Raw genomic sequence first — 19,613 nt, 5'->3', positions numbered from 1 at the left:
TCATACATTTGTATTATAATGTATTGGTGATGGTTGATTAAAGGAAAATTATTTATATATTTTTAAATGTAATATAAGATTTTTATAGGTTGAAATTCAAGTTTGAGTTCGAGCTTGAATCAAGCTTGAGTCTCGAGCTTCAATCGAGATTTTGAAATTTTTTGAGTTCAAGCCTTTTCGAGTTCGAGTCAAGTTTCAATATTATATTTCGAGTTGAGCTGAGCTTGATAATTTTTAGCTCGCAAGTTTTCGATTTGAGTCGAGCCTATTTTAAACTTTCTGAGTTCAAGTCGAGCTCAACAATATCGAGCTCGACTTGGCTCGTTTACAACCCTACCTAACAACAAACTTGAAATCCATAATAATATATCAAAGTTTACATTAATGTAAAATACAATGTAGTTCAACATTGTTAACTAGAATAAACAAAGTATATATCTAAAATAACACCTAAGATAGACTCTGGGGTTGATTTTTTCGTATCACATGCATCATAACTTGAACTTAATTTTCAAAGTCTTAACATTTTTATTGATATGCTGCTTCTCTCGCTTCATTTTTTACTTTCATTTGATCAACTTTTTGATCCATTTGAGCCAACTGTTGTTTTAATCGACTAACATCTAATTGGGAATACTGACTCTGTGATGACATGTACTAAGATGAACTGGATCCAAAATATTTGGTTGGAGTAAAGAATGATCTTGACAGTGAACCCGACCATGTATTTTAGGACCCAAAACTTCATTAATAACTTGATTTTCATTGTCATCCGCATTAAAAATACCATGACTTGAAGTTGTAGCTTCATACTCGCCTTTTTATCCCTCAAATGTTCCTAATAATCAATTCAATAATTATTTTAAATGATAATGTTATACATCTTGAAAACAATGTTATATGTGCCTTTAATATTCTCTTAGAAGAGAAGAAATGTTGACAATCCATGTTCTTAAACTGGTAGAAAGCATGCATTTAAAAATAAAATTGATGGTAGCATACATATTATTGCAAGCTTATGGAACTATTGACCCTAACAAAACAACACCGGAGACTCCATAGACGATCACAAACATTATCATTGAGTTCCACTTAATCATCGAAATAGTTGAATTTCGCCGAGTGCAAATTGAAATTGATCTGACCACCCCTTTATGATCCATGTTTCTTCTTGGTCTTCTCTGCTAGAAATCCCTAAGTTTGACAATCAGAAGCATGCTTTTTAAGACACCATCATAAAACCACCCAAAGAACAGTAAAACGAACATATTTTGGTAAAATATTAACACTGACTGAGAATAACAACAATATTGTGACACCGAATTGAAATTGATCTGACCACCCCTTTACGATCCATGTTTCTTCTTGGTCTTCTCTGCTAGAAATCCCTAAGTTTGACAATCAAAGCATGCTTTTTAAGACACCATCATAAAACCACCCAAAACACAGTAAAACAAACATATTTTGGTAAAATATTAACACTGACAGAGAATAAACAAAAATATTGTGACACCAAGTGATTTTGCACCATAGTTACATTAATTCTCTTGATCTATTGGTGTTATAAGACACCAAAAACAAGTACATTGAAGATCCATAATAAAATCTACCAAATATAAGAAAATGAAATATATAACATCACTATAAACAACACTAAGTTACTCAAATATGAATATTATATTTAAGTCATGAATGTTAAAGGAACTAATTTACTTTGACAAAATTCAGTACAAAGTTGTAGCATAATACTAACAGGGCGATTAGTATATTTAAACATGTATGATGCAAGGGGAACTAAAGAAAAACATAAATGATTTTCAAGCGGAGTTGTTCTCCCTCTGAGATAGATTCCTAAAAAATTGTACAACATCATCTAAATGTCACATTTTTTCTATATTTAGATATTCACATAGGAACGCAATTACGCTATCACACCATTTTTAATAGTCCAACGACCAACAAGAATCCATGATTTATTATATATTTACATGTCAAATTATTATAATTCCAAAAAAGACAAATAAACAGAGGTTATTAAAATATAATTTTAATGAACTGAATATACAAAGTTAATAACAATAAAAGAGATTTGGAGTTGGACATCAATATTCCCATAAATCAGATCAAGCTATAGAAATTCAATTTAATTCCAATCCTCACATTACTTAATATGGCACATATGCTTCGAGGTTTAGAAAATACTTGATGAATACAAAGTGTACAAATATTTTATTTCAATGTCTTGATATAAGAAAAAAAAGAAGAGAAAAATCATCCAAGCACTTACAAGTTTCAATCATAATTAGTAAAAAAAGGAAAGAAAAGGCTAATTGGTATTAACAAATTACTTAATAGCACCTCTTGCTGGTACATGAAACAACAAAACAACAACAAACAGATATGAAAAGCTAAACGGAGATGAAAACCTAAAATAATCATATTCAAAATAGCAAAACAACAATCAATGGATGTTCAATCAGAAACAAACAACAATAACAACAAACAGATATGAAAATGGCACCCAAACGGAGATGACATTGATGTATTTCAAGAACAAGTATTGCTGCGGAAATGGAACCAAAATGGATGGTTTTGGATCACGAAAATGGCAGATTGCAAAGGAGAAGAGAGACATACATGTTGGTAACCGGAAACAGGCAACGACAGCGTGATGCTGCATTTGTGATGAAGGTTGCCTGGGGGTGACTTCACTGTGATGGTTGGGCGTTGGTTAGGAAAATTAATAAAATGTGAATGAAATAATTAGGGATTTGGAACCCCATAGATTAAAGGATTGCATTATTATGACGTTCATTATAAAAACGCCACTAAGGTACATGATTATTGCGTCATTTGTTACAAAAAAGCCACTAAAGTACATGACTATTACAACATTTATTACAAAAACACAAATAAAGTACATGCCTATTGTGGTGTTTGTATAAAAACACCACTAAAGTATGAGTCTATAGCGGTATTTGTATAAAAATGCCACTAAAGTACGAGTCTATAACGGTATTTGTATAAAACGCCACTAAAGATATGTCTATAGTGGCATTTGTATAAAAATTCCACTAAAGTACGAGTCTATAGCAACGATTTTATAAAAATTCCACTAAAGTACGAGTTTATAACGGTGTTTGTATATAAACGCCACGAAAATCTGAGTCTTTAGTGGCGTTTGTATGCAAGCACCACTAAAGTAAGAGTCTTTAGGGGCATTTGTATATAAATGCCACTAAATTAACAGTCTTTTATGGTGTTTGATAAAAAATGCCGCTAAAATGCCGTTATAAACCCACTTTGCTGTATATAAATGATCAATGCATATAACCCAATGTTGTGGCTTATAAAGTTAACTTGTTATGTTACTATTTAATATTAATTGCCATGTTTTGAAATTATGAAATAAAAATATGTCAACTTAAGTATGCCTAACTCATAAATATGATCTTATCGAGTTTGGAACTTCAGGCAACATTGCTGGTTTCATTTATGAAGCTATACAAATAAACACCAATATTCAAAGTCTCATTTAATCTTCATTTTCTTCTATCAAAATTTCATATGATTTCTAGTGAAGAGTACATCACCTAACATTCCATGTTTTCATCAACAGAGAATTGGTGGAATCATAGAATTAGCCTTGGGTTACTTGCCTACTGTTTATAGCACCATAAATAAAGCTATAGATCTGTGCATTGCTGATAAGGTTCACGCTGGGTTTTCTCGCACAAGGAGACATTTATGGGGATTTGATAAGCATGGGGTTGTTCTTGACATATTGAAAATAGAAAAGGTTATAAACTCTTTTAGTATCTTAGTGTTATTAAAAGATCCAGTTGCCTTCCTTTTATAGATATGAATTATAACAATGATCTTACTCTGATGGTAGATTTTTCCCCTTTAAATTTAAACAAAGTACAGCGCCAAATCTATTTTTGTGTAGCTATCCATTCACTTGCAGCTAACATTTGTGCATCGACATGTTCTTTTATCACATGGAAAGGGAATTGGAAATAATCCCTCTGGGTGATGTGGTAACTACCCCTGAAATTGCGGCGGTCTTGACTCGTAGGAATCACTTCAATACCTTCAGTGGGAACCCAATATTTACTGATTGAGGTTTACCCATGAGTTTGTTAGCTTTGAACTTAAAATTATTGAAAGATATCATGTACGATGAATGATGATAAATTGTTTTATTTAATAAATTACTTTGCTTAATATTCTCTAGCTTCGAAAAGAATGTTGCTTGAGAGAACTAGGCTTCTGGTTACTGCAAAATAACAACTGCCATTACCAACTCTTTAAATAATGCCATCAGACCCAAGGTTTAAACTCATAAGTAAAATAATATTATATTAAATTTAATGGAAGTTTATGCATTAAGACAATGATGATCAACAATTTACGGGTTCAACGAAGAGCAACCAAATCAAACCTGCTTATGCCAACGTTTTACAAATAGTGACATTTGTGGTAAAAATGCCACTACAAATCATAATATATAACGACGCTTAGTATTACCAACGCCACTAAATACAAGAGAATTAGTGGCATATATGGCAAAAAATGCCACTAAAGATAGGATAATTAGCGATGTTTGTGGATAAAAACGCCACTATAAATCACAACATATAGCAGCTTTGAAGAACAAATGTTGCTATATAACTAGACCTTTTGTGGCATTTTAGGTTCACAAACATCACTATAGACTAAAAAATACCACTAAAACCTGTTTTGCTGTTGTAAACACTCGTTTTGTCCAATTTTTTATTTTATTATTATTATTATTATTATTCTAATTATTATTTTCATTTTATTTTTGCAGCCCAATTACAACTCAAGGGGCCAACCATGCCCAAATTACAACCCCCAAACCAGGCCTAAATTACAATACCCAAACATAAGGCCTAAGCCCATTAAGATTAGGGTTTATTGAAACCCTAGGTTCCATAGTCTTCTTATGTTGGAGCCGCAACAGAGCTCTTCCCACCATCACCGTCAGAATGTTCATCATCGATGACACTGTTATCGAAGTTATCCAACTGCTCTATATCATCATCAATAGTAAAAAAAGGGGAAAATTAGCAAACCAAATCTAATATTAAAAAATGCCTAAATCTACCTAGTACCAAAAAATCCGGGGCATTAAATGTCTCGATTTTTCTCACATGCCGAAGATTAGTTTCACCAAATCTTACCAAACAAGAAAAAGGAGAGATATAAGCATGCAATAAAAAAGAAGATAGGGAGATGAAGGAGGTTCAAAGAAAAAAAAGAAAAACAGGGAGAAGATGACCACTAAAAAGGGGGAAGGGGAAGAAGAAAAAAAGAAGAAGGGTACCCGGGTTTCAATTTTGAAAAAAAAGAGTTTTCGAAAATAAAAAAAGAGAAAAGAGAAGATTTACCTTGCTTTGTTGATCGTGGGGAAGCCCATAGGTTTCCAAAAATCCCAAACGTTATCGGAAGCCAAGTTTTTGAGAAGGTAAAAGCCTAGATATAGTCATTTGCGGTTGGTTTGAGTTAAAAATAACCTAATATTAGGGTTTAGAAGGAAAAAAGGGTACATTTTGGGTTTGTTTTGAATTTTTGACCACCGTCAGTGGTGATCGACGGTGATGGCCAGCGACGGTCATTTCCTCTAGTGAGAGGAGCTTAAGAGAGTCTGAACTCTCATTCTCTCTCTCTATTAAGAAACCAAAGAAAAAAGAAATAAAAGGCTTAGTTGATTTAAGCCTTGATTATATCAAACCCAAAACTACGTCGTTTCACGCCCTCTTTCATCGTGTTTTTGTGTTTTAGGGGGAAATTTCAGTTTTGGTCACTCATTCTTTGTAACTCTCTATTTTGATCCTGAAATGAAATGGATTATTATGTTTGGATCCCCTGTATTTTCTTTATATTCGCGTTATAGTCCTAAATGTTTGAGATGTTTTTATTTGTTGAATCTAGTATTTTGGTTTATTCGTGTGAGAAGTCCTTAAATTTGTATGTCCTTTTGTTTTGACCATTGCATGAAATACGGGTTATTTATGTTTCAGACCTCTTAGTTTATTAATATTTATAATTTGATCCTTCCTTATGCTGAGTATGGTTTCAATGTGATCACATATTATGATTGGATAATTTTTGGGGTTAGTCCCTATCATCTCTGTTGGTTGCGATTTGATGCTTGTTTCATGCGTTAAACGTACAAAGTGGTCCCTAAAGTTTTATTTTTATTTTTAGCTTTTATTTTTAGCCCTCAATTTAATATAATATTTTACATTTTAGTTCACATACTTTCTATTATTTTACTATAGTCCTTGTACTTTTTATTATCTTATTTCAAATCCACGTTATTCCCTTTAATACTTTATTACTTTTGCCCTTTTATTTTCGGTTCATTTTAATTTTTTTAAATGCATGTCTTTTTTACTTGCGTTCCTTTTCGGTCTATTTACATTTTTGGTAGGTTAGTTTATTCGATAATATTTATGAACATTTTAATTTATTCCTTAATTCTAGTGATAGATAATTATTTACCACTTTTCGATCAAGGCCTTTCCTTTTTTAGCCTTCATTACCTGTTTGGTCAATTGGTTTTAATCATTTGGTGAGAATATTTTTATTGCGTTCATGTTAATTGGTTTTTAATTTGATTATGTTAATACCATAAATGTTTAGGATTTTCATGCCATAAATTTTATATGTTATATATTATACATATATATTGTAGTATCATTCACCTTATTTTGATACGTTATTTATTATATTATAAATATTTTGTAATATATATATATATTAAAACTGTCTTCTTTAGTATTCTAAAATTTTCCCGAGGCTTTTTGTAAAATGAAAGCTATGTTTCATTCTAGGGTTTTACGTAATACATAGCCATATATTATGTTGTTGTAGGGGCAAATCTCATTCATGAGCCCACATGATTTAAATGAATTCATTTTTGTCCCTTGGCCAACTTAAAAAAAACATAATATTTGTTGTTTCCAAAACACTGCCATTTAAAGGGGGAATTTGCTTGTTTTGGGTAAGTGGATTAATAGCAAATTCATACCTTGTTATTTCGTAAGCTTTGCTGCTTCGTCATTAAATGGAATTGGTGTTTTCTTAAAAAAATGAATGTTGTGTAAATATGTTTATTCACACATAGGTCTAAACATTTTTGCATGTAAAATGTATGATACCTTCATGTGCATAACTTCGTTTGACAGAATAATTGGATTAAGAGTAATGCCCTTTTAATTTAAGGTTATTGTGAGGTGAATGTCTTAAAATATAGAAGGTCATTTCTGATAATTTTAAAATGAAAGTGTGTCCCGTCAAGTGAAACGCTAAAAAGATTGTCACACCTAAAATTTGCGAACGAGAGAAAGAAATGTTTTTCTATTTAAATTCATCGAGAAAATATCGTTAGAACTTATAAAAGATCCGATCTCGACATCTTTAAATAATCGAGCATCCTTCTTCTTTCTAAAAGGATGTGTAATTTTTAATTTTTTTATTTAATTTTTTTATTATTCATGCATTTTAAATTTGGAATTGATAATGAACTTTAGAATGAAATTGTAATATTTCTTTATTTCAATTGGAGTAGGAATCGACTATTTTAAGGCATTATAGGTCATTTCTTCTCGATAGGGAATAATTAAATAATTTTTCTTTCGTCATAAAATTCAAAGAATATTATTTGAGGAGTTCTTAAATTAAATTAAATTTGAACTTGTAAGATTCATTGCAAAGACAACTAATTGATCGATTAGGTACCGATTTAGAGTTTCTTTAAGACAACTATTTATTCTTTAAGACAATCATTTCCCCTAATCTCAAAATAACTAATATTCTCTTAGTCAAATTATTTTGATTTAAGTGAAGTCACTTACAAGGGTTTCACACAATTTAATTTAAAATAAAACCTAAGCCAATATGCACCAAATTATTCATTTATATACATATATGTAAATAAATATCGAAATAAAAATATGTTATAAACAAAACATATATCAATACACACATATGTAAAAAAACATGAATACATATTTTATAGTATGTATAAAAAACACATGCATGCAATATAATAAATAAAAAATATATTTGAATACAACTAACTAAAAGCATATCATATTCTTAACATAACACACATATAAATATAGATATATAAATTATGATGACATAAATACAATTATCATAAATAGGAACATTAGAATCATAAAAAGATTCAAAACACATGCAGGACTAGAGTGAAATAGAGCATAAAATAAACATTCATAGCATAAAAAGGGCAAGTTTCATTTAGTGACCGTGACAAAAATATTTAAAATTACTTGCTAAACTTAAAATAATCAGCAACATATAAACTGAGGTGACTAAAATAAATGCGTGAAAAAAAGGCCTGAATCATGATAAACAGAAACTCGCATTTCGTGACTAAAACGAAACCTTCCAAAGCCCCAAACCCTTTTCGCGTAAATATCGCATAATATTAACATAATAAATGGTGACTAAAATATAATATTTGTAAAGGTCCTTCCCAGAATCAAATATCAATAAAATATTACAATAAGAAGTATAATGACTAACTTATAAACGCAAGAAGAATAAATGCTCAAAGTAAAATGATGCAAAATATTATTCAAATGGCCAAACCACGAGGTTACAAAACCAAAGGGACGTAACAGGTTATTAACCCCTAAAGACTCAGAAAACACGGGTTGCCCTTGGCTAAAACGGTATCGTTTTGGGAGGGTTTAAATACCCATTTTATGTGATTTTTGGCTAAAGCCCTTCTCCATTTCTTTCTAAGCCGTCCGACCACCCCTCCCAATTTTCTCATATTATTCTCTTTTTTATTTTCTTTATTTTCTTCTTCCTTTTCCACGCCGACCACCATGGCCGAGGACTCTGACGAGGAGCCTAAATTCTCTTACAACCCACTCTCTACAAAACCCAACAAAAAAAGACCCTAAAACCCCATTCTAAACATCAAATCATCGAAAATAAAGGGGACTTAGAGGCTACCTTAGGCATTTTTGTGATTCCGACGAGGTGGTGATCTCCGAACCCAAAAGGTAAACCACTATTCTCTCATTTTCTTCCTATTTTCCCAAAGAAAACCCCCCGATTTGTTTTTTACTCTCCCTTTTAGTTTAGTTTTTTATGTTTTCCTTTTCCTCTATATTTTTTTCTCTTTTCTTTATGTTTTTTTATTTCTTTCTCTCTTATTTTTTTGTTCTCTCTATTTTTTTTTTCAAAAACCCAAAATGAAAAATCCCTCTCTTTTCAGAATTGAATCCCTTATAGCTCTCCCCCTTTTGCTTGTGTGATGAGAATTCAGTGATAGCTATGGCATTAGGAAAGATGATTTCCCTAATCCTCATTAAAAACCCAGATATTATTTTGATTTAGTATAATGTTTTAATGGGTTTGGTATGGATATTTTCTGATTTTCTTTGCTTGTCGCTGTTTATGTGAGATGATGATGACGGGGTGGGTGAACGGCTGTCGGGATTGTCAAGAATGGGTGGCCGAAACAGTGGTGGTGGCACGGTGAAGACGAGAATGATTCTGGTGTGAGCAACGATGGTTGGAAACCCTAGGGGTTTCAAACCCTAGGTTTAGCTCTGTTGGACTAAGGTTTGGGCTTGGGATTGCGCCGATGGGCCCTTGAATTATATTTTAGCCTAGTTGGGCTTGTTGTAATGGCCTGCAATAATAAAATTAAAAATTAAAACTATTATTATGATTATGATTATAATTAAATAATAATAATGATAATTAAATATTTAGCAAATCATCTGGCGAAAATGAGTGTCTACAGTTGGCTTTTTTTGCCCATTCTTGTGTTAACAATAATAGGGTAAAGATAAAGAGACAATGATTTTTAGTTCGATCAAATCTGTTCTTTTCAAATATGATAGTCTCGAGTGAGATTGGAAATGAACAATATCTCAAGAGAGATTTTTGAAGATGAAATCTGAAAAGGAACCTGCTCTACTTCTCCTCAGGGTGTATCAAATTTGGAAAAATTGATTCATTTTACTTCTCTTCAGGGAAGATTGAATCGAGATAGATTTGTTCCACTGCTCCTCAGGGAAGATCAAATTGAAAAATGATTTGTTCCGCTACTCTTCAGGGTAGATCAGTTATGAAAATATTGATTCATTTCACTGCACTTCAGGGAAGATTGAATCGAGGTAGATTTGTTCCACTGTTCCTCAGGAAGATTAATTCTTGAAAAATGGGATCTTTCTTGCTTCTTTAGGGTTTATCAGATCTAAAAATGTTTATTCATTCAATGTTCTTCGGGAAGATTGAATCGAGGTAGCTTTGTTCCTCTTGTCTTCAAGAAGATTGAATCTGAAAATTAAACATTACCACTTGTTAGTATATGTTTGATGCTTTTGAAAACATCATACATGAAGGTTTGGAATTCAAGAGAATCTTTGAATATCAATTTCTCTTGTCGAAACTTGTCTAGTAGTCACCAACTATGGGAATCTGCCTTGAGTTGAACCTTTCACATTTTGGGACTTTGAATTGGTTACTTTTATATTGGATTTTAGCATCTTCAACTTTCAGCTTTCTTTCGAAAGACATGTAAGTACCCAATTACATTTATCATCATTTATTTTATGAATGTCATGATCTTGTTATTCCTAAAATGTGTGCAATAATGCAATTTTAGTGTATTTTATTTTTCAAATGAAAACTTTCTTTTGTCGATCGCCATGTGATTCAGTCAAATCTTGAGCATGAAAATCACCAGAAGTTCACCCCAACCAGCAATCTTGATCGAATACTCTTTGGTTGGACATGACCTTGATTTTTTTTTATTGTTGAACGCAGACAATATTCATGATCAGATACTTGATCAGCAACAAACATATTGGATTATCCTAACTTGCTGAACTTTTTTATGTAGCCTAAGGTTTTAATTTTTTAGCCCATCATTGTGTAAGCATCATGCTAAAACCATTTTCAGCTTCAGAACACTTGCACTTTTCCAAAACATTGTTACAATAATACACAATGATCTCGAGTTCCCCAAGATAATCTACATGTTTTTATTTTCAAATTAGGATGCTTGCAACATGGTTTTAACAAGAAATACCTCTTTTTATCATATGAATGTAAAGAGTTTTTGAGTAAATGCATGGCAAACTTTTAACTGGAAAAAGTAAAAGAAAATGAAGTAGGCGTCAGATATCAATAGTACGAATGCTTTTGAACTGGCACGCTGCAGAATGACTCAAGTCTAGCTTCTGTTTAAGGGATCTCGAGAATTGTGACAATGCACAACGGTGTGAAGTTCACCCTGTATTACCAAATTCCCCAAATGTTGGATGTTGTAAACCAATATTGAACCTCATGTGCTCTCCATTTCTTTTATGGTTATTCAAGCTTTTTTCAATCTCTAGTCGTAACCCTGATTACCATTTGATTTTACTACTCAAATAATAAGTCTTTTCAACTTCAAAATCAATTCAGAACCTCCACCATGCACAAATCTTGAATTTGAATGATACTCAAGCCGCCCTTTGCGGGTTTTCAACTTGAGACCTCTTTTGGTTTCAAGACGTCCTTTACGGATTTTCATCTTGAACTACCTTTTATTTATTCATTTACTTTTCTTTTTCTTTTATTTTTTCATTTTATTTTTCCCTTTTTCCCTTTTTCATTTTACTTTATTTCTCTCTTTTTTTATTCATTTTTTCTTTCTTCAGGCGAAGTATTTCTTGACAAGATCGGAGTTTATAGGGTTAGGTAACAACATAGGATATTTCCTAATTCGGTATCCATTTACCTCTAAAGTCTTTTTGGATTGGAAGAATCTTTTCAAGTACCAGACCTTCTTCATGAAACTCTTGTGGGTAAACTTCTTATCGTGTGCACTCATCATATGTTTCTGGAACATTTGACCATTACAAATACCTTTTAATATTTTTCCTCAATCAAATTCAACTGGACATACCTGGCTTGTACCCATTTTACTTCATCTAGCTTAACCTTTGTTAATACTCGAAGTGACAAAATTTCTACTTTAATGGGTAACACAACTTCCATCCCATAGAATGAATAAAATGGGTTACCCCAGTTGATGTCCTTACCGAAGTTTGATAGGTAAACAGAGCAAATGGTAACTTCTCATGCCAGTCTTTATAAGTCTCAGTCATTTTCTCTATAATCCTATTGATGTCCTTATTAGTTGCATGTACTACCCCATTCATCTTCGGGTGATAAGTGGTGGAATTATGACGTTTTATCTTAAACTGTTTACATAATGATTCCATCATCTTATTGTTTAAATTCAAGGAATTGTCAGTGACGATTCTTTATGGTAAACTATATCAACAAATGATATTTTTTAAGAACTTAAAGACTATTGACCGAGTGACATTTTCATATGAAATCGCTTCTACCCATTTGGTGAAATAGTGTATTGGCACCAAGATAAAACGATGACCATTTGAAGCCTTGGGTAAAATTTGTCCAATGACGTCCATGCCCAACACAGAGAATGGCCACGGAGCAGTCATTATGTTTAATGGACAAGGAGGGGTATGAATCTTGTCTACATAAATCTGGAACTTGTGATATTTTCTGGCATAATTGATATAATCGATTTCCATAGTTGACCAATAATATCCGAATATCATTATTTTTCTATCCATTTCATGTCTATGGCATGGGTACCATACACTCCCTAATGCACTTCTTCAATGATTGTTTTAGCTTCTTTGGAATCCACAAACCTCAATAAAACTTAATCATGACTTTTCTTGTACAAGATCTCGCCATCAATCTTATACCTTGTAACCATCCTTCTAATAGTTCTTTTGTCATTCTCGGTTATTAGCTTAGGATAACTTTGGTATCTAATGTATTGGAAGATATCATAATACCAAGGATTTACATCATCTTCCTCTTCTATGTTATAGCAGTGGCTGGATACTCATAAGCTTGCATCTCAATGGGTATCACATTTGAACATTCATTTACTTTAAAGGCTACTACCAATGTGGCTAAGGCATTTGCCATTTGATTCTCTTCTCTGGGGAGGTAATTTAATGCTAGTTCCTCAAATTCTTTGATAAGCTCAAGGACCAATTTACGGTATTCACCAACTTGGGATCCTTTGTTTCCCATTCATCTATGAGTTGATAAATTACCAGAGCTAAAACACCATATACTTTGAGTATTTTTACTTGACGCTCATTGGCAGCTTTGAGAATCAAAATACATGGTTCATACTCAACCATGTTATTTATGAAATCAAAATTCAATCGACTGATAATGTTCTCCACTAGGTGAGACCAAAATTGCCCCAATTCCATGCCCCAAGGCATTCGAAGCACCATCAAATTTCAACTTTCAATGTTCATCGGTAGAAGTAAATGTATCTTCAACTGAAATAGCCATCAAATCTTCATCTAGGAAATAAAAACTCAACGATTCATATTCTTCAAAAACCCTACTTGCGATAAAATCTGCTATAGCACTCCCTTTAACTACTTTTAGCTCACATATTGGATGTCAAACTCAGACAATAAAATCTACCAACGAGCCAATCTTCCAGATAAAATAGGTACACCCATAAGATATTTCATAGGGTCAAGTATAGAGATCAACCAACTGGTATGGTACAATATATACGGCCTGAGCCTTTGAGTAGTCCAAACCAAAGCACATCACAACTTTTCGATCGGTGAGTATCTTGCCTCACAATCAGTAAACTTTTTTTGCTGAGGTAGTAAATTGCTCTTTTTTTTTTCTCGGTTTGGTCATGCTGCCCTAATACACACCCTATTGAATTCTCAAAGATTGACAAGTAGAGAATTAATGGTTTACCCGACATAGGTGGCACTAAGATTGGGGTATTTGACAAGTATCACTTAATTGCTTCAAAAACTTCTTGAAAACCATCATTCCACACTCCTGGATTATTTTTGCAGAGAAGGCAAAAAATGGGATCACATTTCTCAATCAATTGTGAAAAAAATCGAGCAATGTAGTTTAATCTCCCTAGGAATCCTCGAACTTCTTTTTTTATTTGTGGGGTGGTAAATTTTGAATTGATTTGACTTTTTCTAGATCTACTTCAATCCATTTTTTGTTCACTAAAAACCCCAAGAGTTTCCCAAATTTCACCCCAAACGTACACTTGTTTGGATTGAGTTTTAGCTGGCTTTTTCTCAATCTTTGGAAGAGTTTCCTCAAATCCTCTACGTGCTCTTCCTCTGTCTTGGCTTAACGATCATATCATCGATATAAACTTCTATTTCTTTATGCATCATGTCATGAAATAGTGTTACCATAGCTCTTTAGTATGTTACCTCTGCATTCTTTAGCCCAAACGACATCACCTTGTAGCAAAATATGCCTCGTATGGTGACAAACGTAGTTTTTTCCCATATCTTGAGGGTACATCTTTATTTGATTGTAATAGCGAACCCATCCCTGAATGAAAACATATAATTTCTAGCGGTATTTTCCACCAGTGTGTCTATGTGTGGAAAAGGAAAATTATCATTCTTGCTCACCCTATTATGATCACTGTTGTCAACGCACATACAAACATTTTCATCATTCTTTGGCAATAGAACAATGTTTTCCACCCATTTTGGATACTTGGATACTTTAAAGAATCCATCATCGAATTGTTTCTTTACTTTTTCTTAATTTTTAGCAACATCTCAAGTCTCATCCTTCTAAACTTTTTTTGTACAGGTTTACACTCTAGCTTTATCGGCAATTTGTGTACCACCTACTCAGTATTTAAACTCGATATGTCCTAATATGACCAAGCAAACATGTTATTCTACTCTTGAAACAATTCAACCAAATTCTGTCGTCCCTCAGTAGATAGAGTACTGCCAATATTTATTTATTTCTTATTTTCATATGATCCCAGATTCAAAATTTCAGTGGGCTCTTCATGAGGCAGAATTTGTATTCTTCATTTTCCACCATTTTTAATAGTTCAGAAGGTAAGTCACATTCCTCATCATTATCACAACCCTTAATTTCCCCTTGACATATGGGCAGTAAATCTCCAAGTCAGTTTCATTAGCTTTATACTATTGATACATGAGGTCCTGAAATAATAACGAACGAGATGATATATACATATACAAATATAGGAGAATATATCCCATATCAAAATAGAATAAAATAATATATAAATAATAAAGAACAAAAAAAGCATGGGAGAATGTTGGCCACTTTGTGAATTAATAAGAATGCATCTTTTTTTGAAGATTTAAAAACAAGTACATTAACCCTTTACAAAAGATCACCTATTACCCCAAGTTTAGACAACAGGGAAAGTTTTCATGTATTACTCTGAAAAAGTTTTGTAAACTACAACCAACTCCTCTGCAGTTTAATTGTTTAGCACGAAGACTGGAGGTGCGAGATAGATGCCTATAGCTCTTTCTTCTTCAGCCTCATCATCCAATATAACATTAATGCCTAAATCTCCCAAGGCATCCTCAATAATTGGTTCCTAAGTTGGCTGGCATCCTTGGAACATATGGTCTTCCGATACAAAGGTATCGTGCAGTGGTGGAAAATCATTGGCTCTCACTTAGTAAGTTCCCCAGCTAACCATGCTCTTCTCTTTCCTGACTCTCTGGATTCCCTTTAATTTCTCTTTCAAGGTCGTCCGATATCCCAGGACAAAATGGTCTCTTTTGATAGTGGAAAAAACTGGATCAACATATCCCTGTAGGCAACTCCCTAGCCCATTTCCAGCCTTGGCTCTCCTCCCCAGGGTAAACTTTAGCTCTATCCTGGTATAGTTAGACAATATAGGTTTTGATATCTTTCTTCCCTTAGCCACGAATGTTGAATTATCAAACTCCAGGAGAGCAGTTGTGGACACATACGCAAAAATATCTTCCTCAGGATTGATGTATACTAGTTTACCCTCAATCACGAATTTGAGTTTCTGATGCAGCGTGAATGGCACAACCCCCACCTGGTGGATCCATGGACTTCCCAATAGGTTATTGTAAGTAGGCATGATATCCATATCAAGGAACTCGACCTCGTAAGTAGATAGGGCTATAGTCAAAGGAATATCAATTTTCCCCAGCACTTATATTTTCATTCCATCAAATTCTAGAATAACACTCTGGCAATTCTCATATACGTACTATATACTGGTAACTTCTTCAGGGTTACCAATGGTATTATATTCAGCACAGAGCCATTGCCAACTAACACTCGAGATAACACATGCCCCTTGCATCTAATAGTAACATGTAGAGATTTGTGAGTGGCAATTATCCCAGGTGGGATCTCATCATCAGAAAAAGAGATAAAATTATTGTATTGAATATTCACAACCATCATTTGGCATGAAAGTCTAATTCAAGACTTTCAACAGATTATTTCTGCATGCCTCGGAGCTTAGTAAAAGAGCAAGGATCGAGATGCGAGTAGGTAGCTAGTTGTTCAACGATGCTATACTCGCTATGTTTTAAAAATTTTAGAAACTCTATAGCCTCATTTTCTATCACAAGCTCATTAATAAATAGTTCGTCATCTTTCAACAACAATTCAACCTTCTTCCCTTTATCAGTGGTAGTTATTTTCTTAGGTTCTTTGGTCTGATTAGGAGAATAACATCTTCCACTCCTAGTGAAATGGCCTACTTCATCTACTTCTTCTTTGGCGATCTCTGAAGTACCCACGTTATCTGTCTTGCACTCATATATCAAAGGGACTTGTTTATTGTCCTTGTAAGGAAATAGAGATGGGGTGTGTGATTACCACTTTAATAGTTACTTTCTCTGTCACACAAATTTTTGGTGTGATGACTAAAGGACAGATGGCATTGTAAACTCCCCTGGAAGAACCCTCTGACATATAAACCTATGCTTCTTCTTTTTCAGCTACTTATTTGTAGAATTCCATTTCCTTGTCATCCATCATTCTTTGCACAAAAACTCAAAGATCAGAACAGTCTTGTATGGTTTGACTCTCACAGTTGTGATATTGGCATGCATGCTTACTATCAACTTGTTTAACGACTACGTTTGAGACCAATAGGTACACCTTGATCATCTAACCCTATATCTAATGCATGGGTGAGTTTACCTCACTTACCTTTGTTAAAATCTTTTTTCTTTTTTCCTCAGCAATTGCATCGACCCCTGCGCCTGCATGGTTTGTCAGTGGGTTCTGAGCCACACTTGGTTGTTCATTGTCACCAAAGTTGATGAATTTCTTCTTCCTTAATCTTTGAATAATCTTCTTAAAGGTAATGCACTTCTGTATTGAATATCCTGGAATCCCTACGTGATATTCAATTGGGCATTAGCGTCATACCATATAGGGTACAGAGGTTGCATTGGTGATGTATGGTAAGGTGACACCACGTGTTTATCATATAAAATATAAAATAATTCTTTGTAGGACATGTGGATCGGGTCAAACTGAAGCTTCTTTCTCTCTTGTCTTGGCTATCTTGTCATTTTCCTAGTAGAATTTTGTGTATATGATCATGTGGCTTGAGGTCGAGACACAGTGATGTTATTGGAGTCATATTTCCTCACATTATTAACTTAGTTATCTTTCTTTTGTGTTGGCGGTTTCTTACTAGACTCTTCTCCATCAAGCCTCCCACTCTTGATCACCATTTTGATAATCTCTTTTGCTTTAACCAAATCAGCAAAACTCTTAGATGAGTTTCCTATGAGGTGGCAAATGAAATAAACTCTCAAAATGTTTACGAAAAGGATGATGGTTTTCTCTTCTTCAAGTGGTAGATGAACTTGTACAACCACATCCCTCCACCTCTGAGCATACTATCTAATGATTTCATTAGATTTCTTCTCCATGCTTTGCAGCATGATTCGATTAGGCCTCTCATCTTTCACATGCTTATATTGTTCTATAAAAGTTTTAGCCAAATACTTCCATGACTTAAAGTTAACCCTGCTAAACTGATTGTACCAATGGATGACTGAACCTGTTAAGCTCTCTTGGATGCAATTGATCAACAATTGATCATCCCCTATGTAGCCAGTCTTTTTTCTACAGAACATAGTGATGTGAGAGAAACATCTTGTGCCATCAAATTTTCAAAATCCAGAATTTTGAACTTGGGTGGTAGCACTAAATCAGGAACCGGACTTAGCTCATTGACCTTAATCCCATACATTTTAGTGTCTTCATTTATAGCCACAATTTCATCTTCCAATTGTTTCCATTTCTCTTTTAATTACTTGTTCTTCTCTTTTATGCCCTCTTCATCAAAATCTGGGACATATTTAATTGGATGTGGGTTTACAGAGGTGTTGGGTAAGCTTATGTGCACTCTTCGTGGCTGAGCAATTGTTTGCTATGTTCTAACATGCGATGGTGTAAAGCCATGAGGATATAGGGGTTCTTCAGTGGAACCAACAGTTAGAGCCTTTCCACGATAAGCCCGTGGTTCAAAGCTCGGGGGATACACAGGTTCTTCAGTAGTAGCACGGCAATTGGAGTATCTTCTCGATTTATATTCTTTCCTTATAATAGGCTTACAAGTTTTTCCATCATATTATTATGATCTTTCAACATTTTTTCGTGTATCTCCTCTTGACCTTTCCTAAAAATCTCATGCATTTCAAGATGAGTCTTCTCAATTTGGGCAATTCTCTCGTCCATTGCCTTTTTCAGGTATGGTATGGATGCTTAGAAGTTTCCAGTATTCTACCATAAAAACCTTTTATTAATATTGATATTTTATTAATGAATATGAAAAATATGACTATTAATGAATAAAATGCAATGCGACAAGTAATGCAATGTAGATGCAAAAAAATGCAAGATGTTGATTCTGGAATGATTCCTTAGAACAACATATTATATTGGGAATGAAGTTTTGCTACAAGGCTTAAACATATCACAGATAGATCTAAGCTATCTCCCCTAATTACTACATATGCCCAATTAAATCCAAAATCCTTTGAGCTTCTTCAGTCTCGGGTTCCAATACTTCGCTTACAGTAGCAGCTTCATGTGATAAGTCAACCAAGCACTAAGCCACTCTTTGAGCATGTTCCAGGTAGCTTACGATGAGGTCATCCCTTTGCTTAACTCTCCTTTAAGTTTGTTCCCAACGATGGCGCCATTGTATAACTCTTTCATAGGGACTATCGGCAGTTCATTTGCTCTTATCTAAAAATCTTGAACCATAGCTTCAAGTTCAGTCACATGCTTCCTCGAGTTTTCAACTTTTTTTGGTTTGAATTGCCTTCTTGACTTAGGTATTGTTATAAATATGACTCTAAACTCAAAATCCTACCCTTCAATTTCTCATTTTGGGCCCAACTCTCTTGTAGTTGTTGCTTAATGTGTTATTCTCTTTTGAAAGTAGCTTCACCTGATGTCTACTCTGCTTGATTTCTTAGTTGTTTTCCCAACTTATTTTTTTAAACTCACCACTTCCTATCTCCATTCAGTAAGCAATTTACTTGAGCTAGTGGCCAAATGAGCTTTTACTATTCGTTTATATGATAAGGGAGATCATTAAAATTCAATCTGAGTTATTTTTCTATTTTTCAACTCGGTCAGCTCGACCTTTTTGGATTTTGATTTCTAAACCTTTTTGGTATACC

The 19,613-nt window shown here is 33.6% G+C and overlaps 1 long non-coding RNA gene across 1 annotated transcript; it reads left to right on the top strand.

The window, feature by feature from the left end:
- Positions 1-1,024: 1,024 nt before the first annotated feature.
- Positions 1,025-18,705, top strand: LOC120166871. Its single transcript, XR_005519977.1, has 3 exons — positions 1,025-1,107; positions 4,954-4,961; positions 18,695-18,705. It is a non-coding gene; the product is annotated as an uncharacterized LOC120166871 (long non-coding RNA).
- Positions 18,706-19,613: the final 908 nt, after the last annotated feature.

This window comes from Hibiscus syriacus, unplaced genomic scaffold (genome assembly GCF_006381635.1).
Source record: "Hibiscus syriacus cultivar Baekdansim isolate YM2019G1 unplaced genomic scaffold, ASM638163v2 tig00111648_pilon, whole genome shotgun sequence".
NCBI classification, from domain to species: domain Eukaryota; kingdom Viridiplantae; phylum Streptophyta; class Magnoliopsida; order Malvales; family Malvaceae; genus Hibiscus; species Hibiscus syriacus.
The sequence above is the reverse complement of the archived record's forward strand: the minus strand, read 5'-3'. Positions and strand labels throughout refer to the sequence as shown.